Consider the following 19,044-nt stretch of genomic DNA (forward strand, 5'->3'; position numbering starts at 1 on the left):
TATTAACTCAGGCTTATCCCCTGGTCTTCCTGTCAGCCTGCTTACAAGGTTGGCCCTTGGCCGTTGTCTGGTAACTTGGATTTTGGGAGGTTCCCACCAATTTCACTGAAAAGAGCGGCCTCACTGTGTCTAAACTATTTGTATGAACAATGTGGTTTATGCCGAACACCTGCTTTCCTTCTGGGAGTCTTGGATTTGGGTGCCTGCGAGGCAGAGGGTGCCTGCGTGACCAGCCCCCAACAAAATCCTTGGGCACTGACTCTCTAATGAGCTTCCCTGGTAGACGACACTTCACATGGGTATTCACAACCCATTGTTGGGGGAATTAAGCACAACCTGTGTGACTCCACTGGGAAAGGAGTCTTGGACGCTTGCACTTGATTTCCCACGCACCTTTTGCTTTGTATGTATTTTTCATTCTAACGCATCATAGCCACGAGTACGACTTTATGAAGATTCCTATCAGCGCTCCTTGCAAATAATTGAGCCTGGGAGTGGTCTTGGGGACCCCTCCCCCACCGCACAGTCAGCTAAAATATTCTTATTTGCTCTGAGAAGGGATGGCACAATGAATATCAATCCATTACTGGCTTTTGAGTCTCAAAAGCCTAGGCTGAGAGGGCCAGAGGCATTGAATGATGAGTACCTCATGATCAGTCCCTCCCTCCCCTGCCAACCAAGACTCAAACGTATTCCCAGGAAGAGGGAAGAGAAGGAGGGAGGAGGGAAGAGTGGACACTGAAAGTGGAGACCCGGACATCGATCCCTGTCCTCCTCTCCCTCGAGCTGAGCCCTTGGCAGCAAGAAGAAAACATGTACAGTTCCAGGGGATCTGAAAGCAAAGGGACCTGAACCACCTTTGGTGGACTCTGAGGAGGTTCCATGACTCAGGGTAGACTTGGGAGAAGGGGGCGTAGGCAAACTGGCCTGACACAGCCTTGCATGTGGATCAGACAGAAAACCACGTAGAAACAAAAACTCTTTACCGGGATGCCAGTGAGGACAGGTAGACTCACCCGGGAGCAGAGGCCCCACCCTCAGCCCTGGCTGTCTGCTGATGCCTTGGTACCAAGTAAGCCCCTCACAGCACAGACACAACTCCAGGGAAGCAGGGAAGACATAGTAATAAGGAACGTTGTATCTTGTGCACAGCTGAGTTTGTGACCTGCAGCTTGTAGGAAGCGATAGAGCTAGAATTCAAAACCATGAAGGTAGGAGATTAAAGCCTATTAGATCCAAGTGTAGACCTCTTTACCCACAACCACACCTGGTCATGTCTAAAAATGTATTGCTTTCAACCTCAGCCGAGGTGTGAATGTCATTCCACATCTTTCTCAATGTCTGTTCAGCTACCTCTCTCATCCCCCGCAGCAGATACTCAACATCTGTACCTCTTTGTTCGAAAACATTTGCTGGCTTTTGGAGTGAGTGAATATAGGGTGAAGGGATTAGAAGATGTTGTCAAGAGAGGGTTTAAATCAATGGCCCCTTGAGTTTGGGCAGGATAGAGACGGCATTACAGCCATAGCATACAGAGGCAGTGCAGGTTTCACTTGCAGTCGAGCTGATCAAGGCTTCTTAGGGGGGACAGGATTCACTTGAATCATGAAGAATAGGTAGGATGTTGCTGGAAGGTGATTAGGTAGCTCTTTGCACTGGAGGAGAAGTTTTGAGCAGTGGTGCAAATATTTTAAACTTTAAATTGGTACTTAAATTGTGTATAAAACTATTTCAGTAGCTCATATTCTATTTAAATTTCTCTAAAGCACTCATCCATACATTGTTTTGCTACCCCTCCATCTTTGTCATCTGCGATCTCTTTTTTATCCCTTATATGAGACCTATGCCTTGTCTCCTACACCTCACCTAGCCCATCCATAGCTTTAAATATGAGGGAATTTCTATTTCTGCCCTCTACCTTCAATCAGAATCAGGAAGAATATCCCCAGGACTCCACTGGAATAGATGGTACAAGCTTGTCTCTTCATTTATCTCCTGCATCACATATGCAGATATAGCCTCTTTTCATTTGGACTTCGTCTAAATACATCTTCCTTTATCCCAATAGGAAAAGACTGAAAAAACTTTATTAGACTAACCTGAAAGGGCAGCTATGTAATTTGTTTTCTTTTCTGACTTTGTTATTGTTTGTTTTAAATTAAAACATTCTTTTTTTTTTTTTTAAGCAAATTGATTTTATTATTTATTTGTTTATTTATTTTTGGCTGTGTTGGGTCTTCGTTTCTGTGCGTGGGCTTTCTCTAGTTGCAGCGAGCGGGGGCCACTCTTCATCGCGGTGCGCGGGCCTCTCACCATCGCGGCCTCTCTTGTTGCGGAGCACAGGCTCCAGACGCGCAGGCTCAGTAGTTGTGGCTCACGGGCCCAGTTGCTCCGCGGCATGTGGGATCTTCCCAGACCAGGGCTCGAACCCGTGTCCCCTGCATTAGCAGGCAGATTCTCAACCACTGCGTCACCAGGGAAGCCCAAATTAAAGCATTCTTAATTGATCAGTTTGAGAGAACATCTTTTGATCCTGCACCATAAAACATGAGGAAACCAGGGTACCAATATTACCTTTCAACTTATTTCTCCTTTTTGCTTTTATTTTGGCTGATTATATAATTTCTAAGTTGTCATGTATAACATTGTCAGTTGTTTTGTACTTAATTCTGTGGAAAATTGGATTCGATTCCAGTATTTTTGCCAACATCTCATCATTATTCACTTCTTGGCTGAAGTTTATTCTTTGGTAGCTTATTCAAGAAAGGCTCATAGGGAATGTATTACCTAAGCTCTTGTAGGACCAAAAGTGTTTTTATACTTGAGTGACAGTTAGGTTGGATATGAAATTCTTCAATTAGACTCCATTGATATTGCTCAAGTGTTTTCTAGTGATGAACCTTGCTATAGAGTAATGGGAAGCCAGTTGATTTCTCTCTTTTTATACGAGAAATTTGGTATTTTTTAAAAACTCGGCTTTGCTTTTACCTCCTTTCTTTATATTTGAAGCCTAGTAACTTTATTGTCTTAGTAATATTGATTCTCTGTCAAGCTTTTCCAGGGACACAGTGTGTATTTTCAATACATAAGTTCAAATCTTTTGTTTCTCAATGTTTTTCTTGAATTATTCCTTTAAATACATTTGATGTTATTTTGTTTAGTTCTCTTCTCCAGGGCACTAATTATATTTATGCTGAGAAACAATGTAGCTACTTAATGGCTACATGAACTTAGGCAAGTTGCCTCACCTCTCAGAGTTTGTTTCCTTTTCTAAAAACTGGAGTAAAGACCCTCAGAAGGTTGTTGTGAAGATTAAATAAGCTAATATATGTAAAGTGTCCTGGACTGGGCCTGGCATGTATTATGCACTGTTAGCTCTTATTCTTTTTATCTATTCTGCCTGACTTCCATACCTCTCATTTCCTCTCTTATCCAGTGGTAAACACTTCAGAGCTCAGTCCGAAGCTGGGGGTTAGTTAATAGAATGTCCTTTCTTGATGGGCCCTGGGCTAGACCCTAATTCAGACAGATTAATTCTTTTTCTTTGCCCAATATTTATTGCTAGAAATTTCTTTTTATATGGCCCCAAATATCCATCCTATAATTGCCAAACATTCTTCCTGATTCAATCAGTCAAAATAATTTATTGAGTGTCTACTATGGGCCAACAATTATACTAGGCACTCTTAAAAGATAACCTGAGGGATATTAAAAATTTTAAGAGTTTCTCTGAGCAAAAATTGATTTGAATTGGGCAGCATCCAATCTAGCAGATAGAGAGAAGCTCTGAGGGGCTATACAGAATTTATAGCCAGAAGGGAGCAGGAATAAGAAAGTTATGCTGGGCAAAAAAACAGGTGGATTGCTGAAAGTTACTTTCCTTTAGGTGATGGCCAGGGTTTATCAGGCAGATTACCAAAGTAGTGCTGACCAGGGGATTCCTGCTTGAGTAGCTTAAGATTCCATTTTTCGGAGAGCCAAAACTGTAATTAAGTTAAGCCTTGGTTTGGTGACACAGGGCTTAGCATAAGTGACTCCATTATGGGCTTATTGTCTTGTTTTTGTTTTTATCAGTTTCCTCCATTTGATCAGACTCTCAGCTTATCTGAGAGACTTGATAAAAATGTAAGGTATTAGTGCCACTCCCAGCTACCACTCTCGAGTTCTCACTGTTGCTGCTGAATCTTTGTGTGGTGTTCATGTTCTTTAAGTTGGTCATTCTCTTTGCTCCAATGTTCTGTCCTTACACAGATCATTTGCTTGGTGATTAGTGCCTGCAAACATGCATTTAAAACTTTTGGGAGAATACAGAGCACCAGGGAGACTATTATGATTACTCTTAGAAGGATAATTCCTAATGTCTGGAGTGCAGTTTGTAGCTATGGTCCCCAAGAACCAAACCAATCAAAATCAAATAAGTCAGAGAAAGACCCCATTGAACGAGTCACTTTCTTAAGCCAACTGACCATATATAAACTTTGGTCAGAGAGTCTAAGGATTTTTGTTGGGCAGTTGTTGCTTTAGCAGCAGATTCAGGGATAGTTGCCAGAGTTAAGGAACACTCCCTTCCCATACATTAACAGAGAGAAAAGCAATCAGCAGCAAAAAGGCAATGGAATAAAGGTTTCATATTGGAGATGAAGATCTTGATCTTGGGAGAGCTGCCTACACAAGCTGTCCTCTGCTTCTTGGGAGGAACCTCCCTAGTCAATTTTCATTTTAGATCTCCAGCTGGTGTACAGTTCCAAGAGTCTGAAGAAGGAGTCCTTTTTAATTGGGAGTTGGGGACCCAAGGTTCAAATCCCTGAAGTTTGGCTGCTGTCTAGGTAGCAAGGAGGACCTGGTATAGTGCCTACTAAGGAGGTTCAAAGACAGACTTTGTTCTTAGTGATTCCAATCAAAAGGGCATGAGAAAATTGGAAATGTTAGTTTGGAGAGTGGTAGCCAGATATTTGAAGAAACTAGAAGAATTTGGAAATCAGTCCAATTTTCAGGTATATAACAAAACCTTAAGGACAAATAACAGGACTAGAATCTACTCTCTACAAAGGTGTGAACATAACTTTTCTCCCTTTAGTCACCCCTATTCTTACCAAATATAATCACAGTACAAATAATTTGTTTTCATTAAATGTGACCTGACAGTTTTTGTAAGTGCAGCAAGAATAGTGACTGACCATATAGGCTCTTTTTTTTTTTAATTAATTAATTGATTATATTTTATTTTTGGCTGTGTTGGGTCTTCGTTTCTGTGCGAGGGCTTTCTCTAGTTGTGGCAAGTGGGGGCCACTCTTCATCGCGATGCGCGGGTCTCTCACTATCGCGGCCTCTCTCGTTGCGGAGCACAGGCTCCAGACGCGCAGGCTCAGTAGTTGTGGCTCACGGGCCTAGTTGCTCTGCGGCATGTGGGATCTTCCCAGACCAGGGCTCGAACCCGTGTCCCCTGCATTGGCAGGCAGATTCTCAACCACTGCGCCACCAGGGAAGCCCCATATAGGCTCTTTTTGAGTCTGCTTTGCTGGAATATTTCATAATGATTCTCAGATTGAACTCTTAAAAGCCTCTCAAGGCTAGGAAGCTAAGCCAAAGACCTGCCATCAGATTTTGCCTGCCATACCTGTAGGTTGGGTGAATTCCTCTCTTCTCAAGGTCCCCCAAATATCCTGAGGTTATTGAGCCTGACAGGAAGTGACCTTCCTTGCTCACCTGGCAAAGCTGCCAGGAACCCTGTACCAAGACGATTTTCCCAGGGGAATTTATTGGCGCCATAAAGTCAAACTTAGCTCTTTAAAGCTGCCTGGTCATATCTGAGTCTATGCACGTCTCTCTCAAACATGACATTCCAGTCAAAGCCTTCGTAATATAACCAGCCTCCATTTGTGTCCTTTACAAGAACAGTTTCTTGTTGAATTTATGCAAATAACTGTACTGCTTGAAATAAGTATACTCACCAAGTTTCCAAATTCTGGAGGGTCCAGGTAGGGGGGAAAAGTAATTGTTTTATCTTAGTTCAAAAAGATATACTTTACCAAATTGCTTTTAAGTCGTAGATAGATTAAGAGGAAAAGTTTCCTTAAATCTGGGAAAACTAAATCTTAAAGAACCAGCAGTTTTTCAAACAAAAAGTCATACAAATTATAACCATCCTCATCAGTTCATTTAGTCCTGTGTAATTAATTCTTGTTCTGCTTGAATCTACTTTTTCCACCAGTTCTGGGAATTCTTACCCAGTTCAGTTTTATGATCTGAAAGTTATCAGAAACCTGTACTTGTCAGAGTTCTTTTCATGAGTCTCCTTGAGGATACAAAAGCAGAGTGAAACAATGTCTCTAAAACAAAACCCATAAAAATGGCCATGGTTAAAGATCTGGCGATAATTCATTATAATGCAATTGACAAGGAAATTTGCTTATTTCTGTGACTTACAGCATTTCAAGATAATAACTAGAATTATAACTGAAAATGCTAAACCAGGACAATCAGAACTTTATACAATTTCTGGAACATATATTAATACCATGTATCCATACAAAGATAGCATAATTATTACTTCTTATTTGAAAATGCTTCCCATGTAATTTAACATACCAAATAAGCCTAGTTAGTTTAACATCTCTCTTTTTATAAGGAGAGAAAACAATTTTTTTGAGATGTTCTATGGGCCCTCTGTAAAATCCCCAAATTAGTTTGAGATCAAAAAGACTTAATTTAGAATTTTATTTTGGGACGTTTGTCAAAAATATCAAAAGGCTTTGGACACTTGATTAAAAAGGATCACAGATCATCATGAAACAATACTTAATTAGCTATTTAACCAAAGTGACAATAAAAGATTTTAAAGACAAATACAGAAGGTTACATAGTTGTGAGCAAAACTTAGCTCTTTTAATATTGAGAAGATTCAATTTTCTTAAGTAATCAAAGACTTGATAAAGACAACATGAAGCAAAGTAAAACACAAAATCTTTGCTTTCTAAACAGATTACTTAAAAGTTAAAGAAAGGGTTTCCCTTGTGGCGCAGTGGTTGAGAATCTGCCTGCCAATGCAGTGCACACGGGTTTGAGCCCTGGTCCGGGAAGATCCCACGTGCCGTGGAGCAGCTATGTCTGTGAGCCACAATTACTGAGCCTGCGCGTCTGGAGCCTGTGCTCCGCAACAAGAGAGGCCGTGACAGTGAGAGGCCCGCACACCGCGATGAAGAGTGGCTCCCGCTTGCCACAACTAGAGAAAGCCCTCGCACAGAAGCGAAGACCCAACACAGCCATAAATAAATAAAATAAATAAATGAAGATACATGAAATTGCTAAAATTATTAAAAAAAAAAAAGTTAAAAACCTTTCAAAATCTCTTAACAGGAACAGAACAATACCTTAAAAAACTTTCATCCTTTAACAGAAGAAAAAAAAAAATTCTAGTTTTGCATCAGTGTACCTTTGATATTAAAACTCATTTTAAAAAAATTGAAATAAATCCATTCCAATCTTAGCCAGTTTGACCACACGTAAAATTTCTTTCCCACGATTCCTTTCTCACAAACCTTCTGCAACGTTTTAACATTCATGCAGGTTTTGTTCTATTTTTTTTCCTCTTTCTGATTCTGAAATAATCAATCATCTTACTTTTCTTGCCTACTTTTCATACAGTTGTTTCTTTTCACCCTTATTATTTCTAAGTAGTTTTAAATTACATATAATGATTAGAATTCTTAACCCTTAGAATGCTTAATTCCTAGTGAAAACTAAGAACTATTACACTAGCATCTGTGGACTGACAAATTTATAGATTTATTTATAATTTCTAGAAGTATATTCTTCCTTATAGTAAATTTTTCAATGTGGCACAAAATACATTTACTGAGAGACCCAGTCTTTAGTTTATTCTGTGATAGGGAGCCATATGTTGATTAGTTAATGTTTCAGTATTTTACTTTAATTGGAAATGACCTAGATAGTCAATTAATTTCCACCATTTAACTTAAGTCAGCAAAACTCTAAGGTTTCAAGTTACCAAAGGATCCTAAAAACTGTATTTTTTTTTTTTTTAGAAATTACAGTGCATTTTTTTTTTTTTTTGGCTGTGTTGGGTCTTCGTTTCTGTGCGAGGGCTTTCTCTAGTTGCGGCAAGTGGGGACCACTCTTCATCGCGGTGCGCGGGCCTCTCACCGTCGCGGCCTCTCTTGTTGCGGAGCACAGGCTCCAGACACGCAGGCTCAGTAGTTGTGGCTCATGGGCCTAGTTGCTCCGCGACATGTGGGATCTTCCCAGACCAGGGCTCGAACCCGTGTCCCCTGCACTGGCAGGCAGATTCTCAACCACTGCGCCACCAGGGAAGCCCTAAAAACTGTATTTTATAAAACCTCATCACTGTTCAAAAGTTTATTTATAAACTTTTATTTTTCTTACATCTGTTTAATTTACTTGTTAAAAGCAATCATGTTTAGATTACCCATGAATATTTCACAAGACATTAAACATCTAACCATTGTTTTAAAAGTTATTTTTCTTGCTGACAAAGTTTGTAACAGAGATAAGTTATTTGACTAGTAAATCCCAGTAGAATAAAAGTTGCATGTCTGCACTAAATTTAATGCTGAAAGCTTTGAAGACATGCCTATTTTAATTAAACCAACAAACTTACACTAGCTTTTATTTACTGAAGATTATCCTTGATCATGTAAATTTGAAAAACATTTGGGTTAGTTTCTATTTTCTGAGAGAACAATTACTTCGATAAGCAATTATTTTTCTTTAAGCCAGTTAAATAGAGCTCTTTTACAAATTAATTTTGGCAATACCATCTGGACATAGAAAAATGTCACACATTTATAATATACATACAAAAATATACATAAACATACAGACAGATGCAAACAGAGATATTATAGCTTTCATTTTCAAATTTTAGCCATGAGATAGGTATGATAATGTAAGGCTCACTAGTTTATAAAAGAACAGTGGGATCCAAATTATGTTTCTGGCAGATGGAATAAGTTTACCTGCTCAGATGGCAGATGACTCAAGCTTTTCACTAATATTTGTGGAAGAGACTTTTCAGATTTTTTGCAGGCCTAATCTTCAGAAAGAATGCAAGTTCCATGAAGAAGAAATTTTGTTCCCAAAGTCCAGATCTTTTACAATATCTACAAGCCTTTTGAGAAGACTAGGGGAGGTTTGGGGATTAGCAAAAAGGGTAAGTGGGATTTAAATTGTTCCTAGATCCTCATTTCTGTTCTTGTAAAGACTAAATTTGTAGGACAGGTATAGTTGTTTTTACTTCCTCAAAGAATTGGATTGTAACCTGAATGATACAGAGTGGCATACCTGTCCGACTATATTATCTTCAGCTTGCTTCTTTAGATCAGGGAGAAGATCTTCATCTAAGATGAAAATCAAAAGATTCCTGTGTTCTAGATTTAGAGCTATGTGTCTTGGAATGCTTTTCTTTCAAAATGTTTTTCTTTCTTTCTGGGTACATAGTTTCATTTTAGCTTAGGGAAGAAGGCTTTAAAAACAGTTTCTATCAGGGTCCCAATATCAGCTTCCAATCTGGCCAACTTCTGACCATAGAACTATTAAAAAAGTCAAATATCTTGTGAGATTTCAGCTGGGGCAAATGGTAAATATTCCTGGCAGTACTGAACAAATCCCTTGGATGCAAGAGGCGTCCCTAAAGTGAGTGCCAAAGATATTACCCTCCCAAGGTCCAGAGCCCCCGCAAAAGATAACCAAAAGAAAGAAAGACTTAGACAATTCTCTGACAGCCTGTAACAGTGGTAAGACCCTAGCCACAAATGGAGTACAACCCACTTTTCTGTCCAGCCATATCTAGCTGCAAATGAGGTGCAACCCACATTTCCGTCCAGCCATATTTTGGAGGGCCCCCAACTTGACATTTGCCAAGCCAAGTTTTTAAGACACAAAATAAGACAAACAAGAAGGCGATAGCTGTCCCTGGGAGGGAAAGGATCAATAACCAAGACCACCCAAAAGCAGATTCATAAGTCATAATTCAAAGATCTAATTCTTAGGAAAAAAAGGTCTTTTTTTTGGCTTGCTAATCTGAAATTAGAAAGGAAGGGACAGCGTGAAATTTTACCTTCCTCTCCCAGCCAGGCACTACAGCTAGAGATTTAAGAGAGCTGACTTTGGTAAGAATTCTCACCCTTTGCTGGCTTCTGCTAGTTTTCACAGAATTCCCTCTACAGGCTCTGGAGCGAGTGGGGTGTCCCATCCTTGTCACCAGAAACTGTACAGGAGGAAAATACGTTTCCCTCTACCCTTTATGATGAGTGCTTAGCTGAGACCCTTTTCTCTCTGGGACATCTCATAAATGGATAAGCTTATTAAGCTTAAAAGGTCTCCACTGTAATTCAAAATTATCTTTGGCAAGGTTAGCATGCTTGTTCAGCCTTTTTTTTAAAAAATTAATTAATTTATTTATTTTTGGCTGTGTTGGGTCTCCGTTGCTGCGCGCAGGCTTTCTCTAGTTGTGGTGAGCGGGGGCTACTCTTCGTTGCGGTGCGTGGGCTTCTCATTGCAGTGGCTTCGCTTGTTGCGGAGCACGGGCTCTAGGCACGCGGGCTTCAGGAGTTATGGCACACAGGCTCAGTAGTTGTGGCTCATGGGCTCTAGAGCGCAGGCTCAGTAGTTGTGGCGCACGGGCTTAGTTGCTCCAGGGCATGTGGGATCTTCTAGGACCAGGGCTCGAACCTGTGTCCCCTGCATTGGCAGGCGGATTCCTAACTACTGCGCCACAGGAAAGTCCTTGTTCAGCCTTAACACAAAATTTTATTTACCCGAGGCCTCACCCAGACCCAGTCCAGCTTAAATCAGACCCAGTCTGACCCTGGACCCAGTCCAGTTTCAAAGTTAGACTTATTCCAACTCACGTTGATTTCTGGACCCAGTCCAGAAAAAGAAATGCTCAAATAAAGTCTGAAAGTTCATAACACAAAAGCTGTGGAGGTAGAATCTGAGAGGGACTTACTCATGACATCTAGAGGCAGCGAGAAAGCAGCAAGCTCAGGGGTTCAGACAGGTGTTTCTGCCTGATTACTTGTTGCTCCTGGGACCCATTCCTTCAATTCCCTCTTCTGACACCAGAACTGTGAAAAGATAAACTAAGGCATATTAAAAACTTTAAGAGTTTATTTGAGGAAAAATTGACTTGAATCAGGCAGCATCCAGCCTAGCAGGTAGCAAGGAATTCCAAGGAGCTGTACAAAAAGAGACTTTAATAGCCAGCAGGGAGCAGAAACAAGGAAGTTATACTGGACAAAGAAGCAGGTTGGTTACTGCAAAGTTACTTTCCTTTAGGGGATGCAGGGGTCCATCAGGCAGATGACCTAACTCATGCGGATTAGGCAATTCCTGACTGACTGGTCTGGGAGATCTGAAACTATAAGTCTCAGTTTGGTGATGTGGGGCTTACCATAAGTGACTCCATTTTGGGTCTGTTGTCTTGTTTTTTAACATCACTAAGAGGAATAAAAGTTAATAAGGTGTAATCCCTCTTCTCAAGGAATTCCAAATCTTTTTTTCAAATCTTCCAAAACAAAGCCAGAAAAGGAAGATTTGGAATTCCAAATCTTCCAAATCTTGTGGGAAGATATAAAGCAATTATCAATTATTATTTTAGATTTTGTTGCTACTTAAGACAATTAAAACAAGAGCTTAGTTAAGGAGAGAAAAGTGAGGGGAGCTTCACGGAAGTGGTAAATTTGAATCAGAAGATGGGGTGTGGGTAACATTTGATTGAGTAAAAGGAAAGAGAAAAAAATTTCCAGGTAAGTCATGGTGAGGGGAGTGAAAATACTTATTGTATTAATTCAGAATCTGCATATAGTAAGGACACTAACAGGACATTGGGTTGGCTCTAGGTGGACCAGGGCATAATACAGGAAACCTCAGAAACTACACAAACCAAGTAGGCAGTGGAAACTTGGTCTTTACTTGTGGACCAGGACAAGGCAAACCTTTTGGGAAGTAGCACATGAAAGAAATGAATAATAGAAAGTTCTAGATGTTGAATGAATCAAGTAGGAGTTGTTCCTCAAGCTGCTTCAGATAATGAGTGATAAGAATCCTGATCATAGCAAGGAAAAGTGAGCTAAGTGCTAAGTATTGAGGCCAGGATGGAAATGGGAAAAGAGAAAGTTTTGTAGCTGGAAGGAACCAGAAGTCAAGCATGAGAAGTAGCTTGAGGAGAATGATGCAGAACTAGAGATAAATTTTGAGTTTCTTTTTTTTTAAATAACTTAGGGTCGGTTTTGTAAAGGTTGACACAGCCTTACTGAAAAGGATGACAGGACTGGAAATACACAGCACAGCCAGCAGGGATCCACTTTCTCTCTCTTGTGGGATCCCTAGGAAGCTACAGGTTTTCACACTACCTGGTGTCTGAGCTCATTTGCAACCAGAGAATTGGTTCACCTGTTTGGAATGGTATAGGTAAGTTAATTGTGTTTATTAATGAACCATTCCATTTGCTTTTATTTTTTCCCCCTTGCTTTCGTGCATGAGCATTCTTGGGTGTCTTACACTGAGAGATTTAAGGATGCTTTCTCTAACTCAACTCTGCTGCTAAGATCCATTGAGGAGTCAGGAATGAGACAGGGTAGAGTTCAAGAACTTGAGTATTATCCTTGTCTTGCAGCAATTTGTTCAACAGACACTGAAGGGAAATTTCTGTGGACAGATGGAATGAAAGGAAACCAAGTGTAGAAATAAACAGCGTTTGTCATTTGAAGTCGGCATTTGTAAGGATTGTTTTTTGAGATGAGGAGCCTGAGTTGATGACTTCAAGTAATTGAGGCAATATTTCAAGTGATATACACAAATTCCTACTTGATAGATCTTCCTCTCTAACTAGCCATCATCCTATTTTATAATGTTATCATATTTTTAATTATATTGTACATACTTGTTTACAGCTATTTGCTATATATCCATGGTGACATCACAGTAAATTAGTTTTTACCCATTGCCTCTGACTGTTCTTTGCTTCAAACTGAACCATAAATATTGCACCTGAGAAAGCTTGTTCAGATTATTTATCACGCTGGTGTGTGACCACAATAGCAATGCCCTAAGGCAGAATGTCCTGGAAGCTGGCTTACAGGAACCCTTGGAGGGGAAATGTCTACGTGCACGCAGCAGGGTTCCCACATTAATATATGCTCAGGGAGTAATGTTGACTGCTTGTATGGCTGAGTATTTGGAAAGGAGTTTATGATACCAGCGCTCCTATCCCTCCATTGGCTACCGTGGAGGTTGGGACGTGTAGAGTGAAAGGCAGTTGACAAACTAAGAGGAATGAAAATGAAAAGTAACTAGCATGGTGGCTGGTGTATAGGAAGTTTCAGGAAATGGTAGTGTCTCCCCTTCCTTCTGCCTTGACAGAGGGAAATGGACCAGAAACAGACACAGCCAGGTTATTGAAATGCCTCATCTTGGCTGCATCTAGTTGCAGCCAGAGTCTCTATTTAACACTCAGCTGGGCTGGAATCTAATCGTGTTTTCCTTATTTCTCCAACTGTAGCTTCACGGTGTTGGGAAACTGGGCTCCTTCCTGGTCCTTTGTGGCCAAGGTCCACTTACAGTATCAGCTATAATTACAACAGCTGTTTGGACTTACTGAGTATGTTTCATGGTCCAGATGATGTGCCAGGTGCTTTGTATAAAACATATGTAATCCTCATGTGAGTCTATGAGGCTGAGACGCGGAGGTGTTGAGACTTGTGCTCCAGGTCACTCAACAGACTCACCTATGGAGCCTGGATTGGTCCCCACATTGGTAGGACTCCAAATCTCATGCCTCTAACTGCCTATTTCTCTTCCTTTTCTGGCTTTGTTTTCATATAATAGAGTATCAGCCTAAGAGCCCAGGTCCCGAGACTGTCTTTCCTATCCCTCAACAGTAGTATTTCACTTCTGTGTCACCAGTGCCCTTGGATCATCCCACCACTTCCACTTGCTTTTCTTCCCAGGCCTCCAAATGCCACTCTATGACTGACCTGGGGGAGAGGGATGCAAGAAAAGGAGTGATTGGGCTTTAGTGGTGCCAACCAACCATGTATCACTGAGAGATGATAGAAGGCTACATTGTGACAGCCAGCTACACTGGGATGATGTGACTAGAAAAAGCATAAAAAAGAGACACAGAGATTAGAGCAAAAATGAAACTAGATTATAGAGCTCATCATTGGAAAAGTGCAGGTATTAGTTTCTGTCTTGGAAGAAAGAGACAGAATTAAGGGGCAAAGCTACGTCTAAAAGCCATGTAGTCATTGCTGTAAAATAGGATCAGTAACTGGGAAATCAGGAGATAGATCAGAAGCAAATGAGGGGCAGCCTATCTACTGATGGTGAATACTGAGGCTCTGGCTTGGACTATACTTACGGGACTGAGAGTTTTCCTAAGCATAAGCTTGACAATTTTAGGGACCCACAGCACCTGAAAATTATGAGCACTTGAACTCATGTAACTAGAGGTCTGGATCATTCCTCTTTCTTGTCCAAAAGTTTAAGAACAAGGGTCATGTTCCATAGCCCTCCACAGAGCTTAAAACCACCCTAGGCACATAGTAGGTGTTTAATAAGTACCTCATTGACTTACATGGATAAAGAATAGCACCAATTCTATGCCCTCCACCTCCCTCAGAGAAAAATTATAATGTTCCACATGGGAACAGCAGGGCATCACAGGGATGTTTGATATTTTAAGAGCTGATTTCAGATGCTCAGAGAAATCTGGTAATGCATTACTTTTCTGACCCAGCCATGTCTGTGATATAGTCACGGCATATAGCATCCTGCCAAACTCTGCCATCACATGGGGTGAGCTATTTGAGGGAGGCAGGTGGAAATTCCAGCAGAAGTTTAGGCAAAAGAGAAGTGTGGAACAGAGAATCACTTGTTACTGAACCAAATCCCTGGGCACAGATAGGGAAAAACTGAAGGAAAACTCTGATCAAATATACCAGCAGCTAAGCTTGGAGATGTAGAGAGCTGGAAAGAGCATTGCTGCCACCCTTACAAAAGAGAAAAGTCCAGACACACTGAAAATTAATTGCTTTTCTTAAACCCATCAAACAAAACAAAACAAAACAAAACAAAAGAACAACGTAGCAGGGCAAAGAAGTAACCGAAATCTGGAGAGAGATGGGTGTCTGTAGGAAGAAATAAGATCTGAGCATTTGCTTACCTGGGCAGATGTCACTTGATGTCACATAAAATGGGTAAGAAAATTCAGTTAGAAATTGCTTACAAATTACTAAAATGTGTTCGTGTAGGCTAGACTGCTAATGGGACATCCTTGGGAACTGCAGATATAGGAAAGTTTACCCCAGGTTGCAGGATTTTCTCCAGGAATTCCACCAGGCACTCATAGGGGAAATGTGGGGTGTGGGGTCCTGAGGATTCCTCCCGCGTGGTTTTGGCTGAGGGAGGGAACAGCAGCGACTGTTGAAACTCCACCCAGACCTGTCTACCTCACCTTCTCTAAGGAACGACAGTCTCAATCTGCATCAGAGTAGAACAAGAAAAACTTCTTCAAGGCACTGGTAAAGGGCACTGATGGCAACCCGTTGTCGCTGGGGGCAGGGAACAGAAAAATGAAAAGATCTCAGTCCCTGGGAGGAGGGCATGAACACCTTAGCACAAGTAGAGTCTTCACTCTTTACTGAGAAGGAGGTTGTTCTTAGCGCTACGTTGCAGTGACTAGGAAAGTTGAAACTTTGCCCAGAACTGTTAGGTCACAGTCTACATCTGGATCCTTACAGGTTCTCCACTCCAAACATTGACCTAATATGCTTCTGTATGGCTAGATGAATTTAAGGGGCCTATTTGCTGGGAGAGCATGAAACTCCTTTATTGCTTTAAATTCTTGGTCTTTTCTCCATTCCCTTTGCCCTCCTCATCATCTAGAGTTCTGTCCTTCCTCCAGAAGGAAGTAGGGGGAGCCTGGAGAATCTTCCCCACCTTAACCTCTCATGAACTTTCAAGCCAGAACAAGAATCGTGGCTTTTCCTCTGATGACCCCTGGGACACCCATTAAAGTTTACTTATTGGGTTTCCAGGGTGGCTTTGGAAATAAGAGGAGTCACAGGCATGTTTGTAAGGCAGGATCCTGCTCAGAGGAACACAGAGGTGCACACAGATGAACAAGCATAGCACAGGATAGTACCTAGCATCTGAATGATCTGTTTACACATTTTTCTTCCTCACTTGCAGGAAAAGGAGCCCATGAGAGCAGAATCAGTCCTTTTTTCTTCCTTTCCTGTTCCAGCTCGCGCATAACGTTTTCTAAAGAACAAGTATATAACAAATGTTTGTGGAATGCATGTTAAACATGCACATAAACATACTCATGCACACACAAAGACCACAGTTGCAAGGATTCTTCCTTCCATTGGTTAAGTCCTACAGAAGATGCATCTGCCATTTGGCAATATCCTCTCATTGTCAGTCTCAGACTCACCTGGAGTTGGCTTCTCTTTCTCTTGATGGAGATTATCTGCCAGGTGAAAAGGCTGAGGCTCTTTGTCACTGTTGGGCAATTGATGGAACCTCAGTCTGAAGCTTTAGTCTCGCCTACTTGGGGACAGATGAGCTGAAGGTGTCATTTAGCTCATAGACACGGTGGTTCATCAGTGTTCAAGATCTGAAGTTGAAACGTTGTTTAAAATATTAACTTCATAGAGTTGTTTCAGGAAGCCCCATTCATATTCCTAGTTTGTATTTGTGTGCAGTGCAACATTCTCGAGGAAGTCCACTTATTTTCACTACTGAATGCTACATTCTTTTTTCTTGTCACAGGGCCCATCTTCTTTATTATTAATAAACTACCACGTTTAGAACATTCCCTTGGAGACAGAGAGGCAGCTGCAGCAGCAACAACAACTTCCTAACTGAGTAGCAATGGTTGCTTCAAACCCATCCTTAATAATACTCACGCCTTGAGCTGTCCCCATAGAAGCAAGGAGGGGCCACCTATACTGAAAGAGCCACTGTATTTGACCAGCCACTCTTGTGGCCAAAGGCAGGAACCTGATAATGAGTGTGGCAGATTGCATTCGGGGGACACCTTCACTCTGCCCTATATGCATGCCCTTTGCCATGTGACTTTCTAGTTCCTCCCATAAAGTGGCAGAAGATATTCTTGGCTCCTTGATTCCTGGTTTAGGCTTTCAAGCCTTACTTTGGCCAATAGGATGTTAGCATTACATGACACAAGACGAAGCTTTATTAAAGTGTCTGCATGATTGTACTTGGACTAGGACACTTCTGCCATAGCCATGAGAAGGACGTTCCTGGTGTAGCCTGCTGGTCCCAGGAGGAAAGTGAGAGTCCTGGGAGCAGAGCCAAGCCCCTCCATCTGAGCTCAGCTGGATTAGCCACCCCCTCCCCCTCCCGAGCCACAGATGCACGGAAGACTCAGCCTGTATGAGCCAATCCCCAGATGCCCCACAGATTAGTGAGAATAGGTGACTGCTGTTTTAAGTCACTGTGCTTTTGCATAGTTGATTACATAGTACCATTGTGACCTGCTATAGACTGCTGTGTCTCCCCGAAATTCATATGTTAAATCTTAGTCCCCATTGTGATGGTATTTGGAAGTGGGGCCTTTGGGAGGTGATTAGGTCATGAGGGTAGACCCCTTATCAAGGGGATAAAGGTTATAAAAGAGACCTCAGAGAGTTCCCTTGACTTTTCCCCCACGTGAGAACACAGTGAGAAGACAGCCATCTGTGAACTAGAAAGCAGATTTTCACCAGACACCAAATCTGTTGTGGCCTTGATCTTAGGTTTCCCAGGCTCCAGAACTGTGAGAAATAAATGTTTGTTGTTTATAAGCCACCCACTCTATGGTATTTTGCTACAGCAGCCCCAATGGAGTAAGACATGCCCTAGTTAACTGATACAATGGGGAATTTCAGAGGAAGTAAGGAAGTGGTCAGAGTAGGTCTGGAATTAGAGTGTCCAAGGATTGTGAATAGCCTTAGTGTAGACGTGACCAAGATTCTCTCAGTCTGGTTACTCTGTGCACAAGCTCCCATCTCTATTCCTTTTCCTGGTTCAAACCTTCATCATCTCTCCCCTGGATTTCCACAAAAGCCTCTTACGAAACTAATTGCTTCCTCTTAAAATGTGCTTGCCACACAGCTGCCAAAATAATCATTTAAAACAGAAAGCAGATCATGGTACTTCTCTGCTTAAAACCTATAATGAATGGATGAGATCCAAACTTGGGCATAATTTGGCCTCCACCTCCCTCCCCCAATGTTCACTTACCCGGTTGGCTCCCTTGGTTCCCTCTGCTGCAGGTCTTTGGCTTCCTACTTCCCACGTCCTTTCCTCACACACTCAAAGATGATTCCTTTCCTGGGACCTGCACCCTTCCTATTTCCTCTTCTAGAAATACTCTTCCCCTAGGTTCCTGCATTGGCAACCCCTGATCAACATCGGCTCTAAGTTCTCCTCCTCTGAATGTCCTCCCTAAACTCCTTAACTCAGCGGTCCCCAACCTTTTCGGCACCAGGGACCAGCTTCATGGAAGACAATTTTTCCACAGACCGGAAGGGTTGGGGGGATGGTTTAGGCAGTAATGTGAGCAGTGGGGAGCGGCAGATGAAGCTTCATTAACTCGCCCACTGCCCACCTCCTGCTGTGCGGCCTGGTTCCTAACAGGCTGTGGACCACTAGCAGCCCGGGGGTTGGGGACCCCCGCCTTAACTAATACTTCCCCTGACAACTAGTTACTCATTATCCTATAAGACTGCTTTGCTTATTTCATATCACTCATCAGTCTGCAAGTATTATACTTGTTTCTAATCTGTTTCCCCACCTAGACTATGTGTTTCTGGAAAGCAAGGATCTTTTCTAGCTTGTTTGTCATCACTGTATATCCAATGCCTAGAATAGCACTGATTGAATGAATCAATGAAAGAAAAAAGGAAGGAAGTGAGAGAGCAGAATAGAATTTGGATTTATTCTGAGGATCAAACTATGAACATTTGTAGCGCAAACATCTCGGTGTCTGGG

The 19,044-nt window shown here is 41.7% G+C and overlaps 1 long non-coding RNA gene across 1 annotated transcript in view; it reads left to right on the forward strand.

The window, feature by feature from the left end:
* The window catches only part of LOC309612686, a 232,787-nt gene that overhangs the window by 13,454 nt on the left and 200,289 nt on the right, over nucleotides 1-19,044 (forward strand). The gene's annotated exons all lie outside the window — the stretch shown is intronic.

Source organism: Balaenoptera borealis (genome assembly GCF_965194805.1).
Source record: "Balaenoptera borealis genome assembly, chromosome: 16".
NCBI lineage: Eukaryota > Metazoa > Chordata > Mammalia > Artiodactyla > Balaenopteridae > Balaenoptera > Balaenoptera borealis.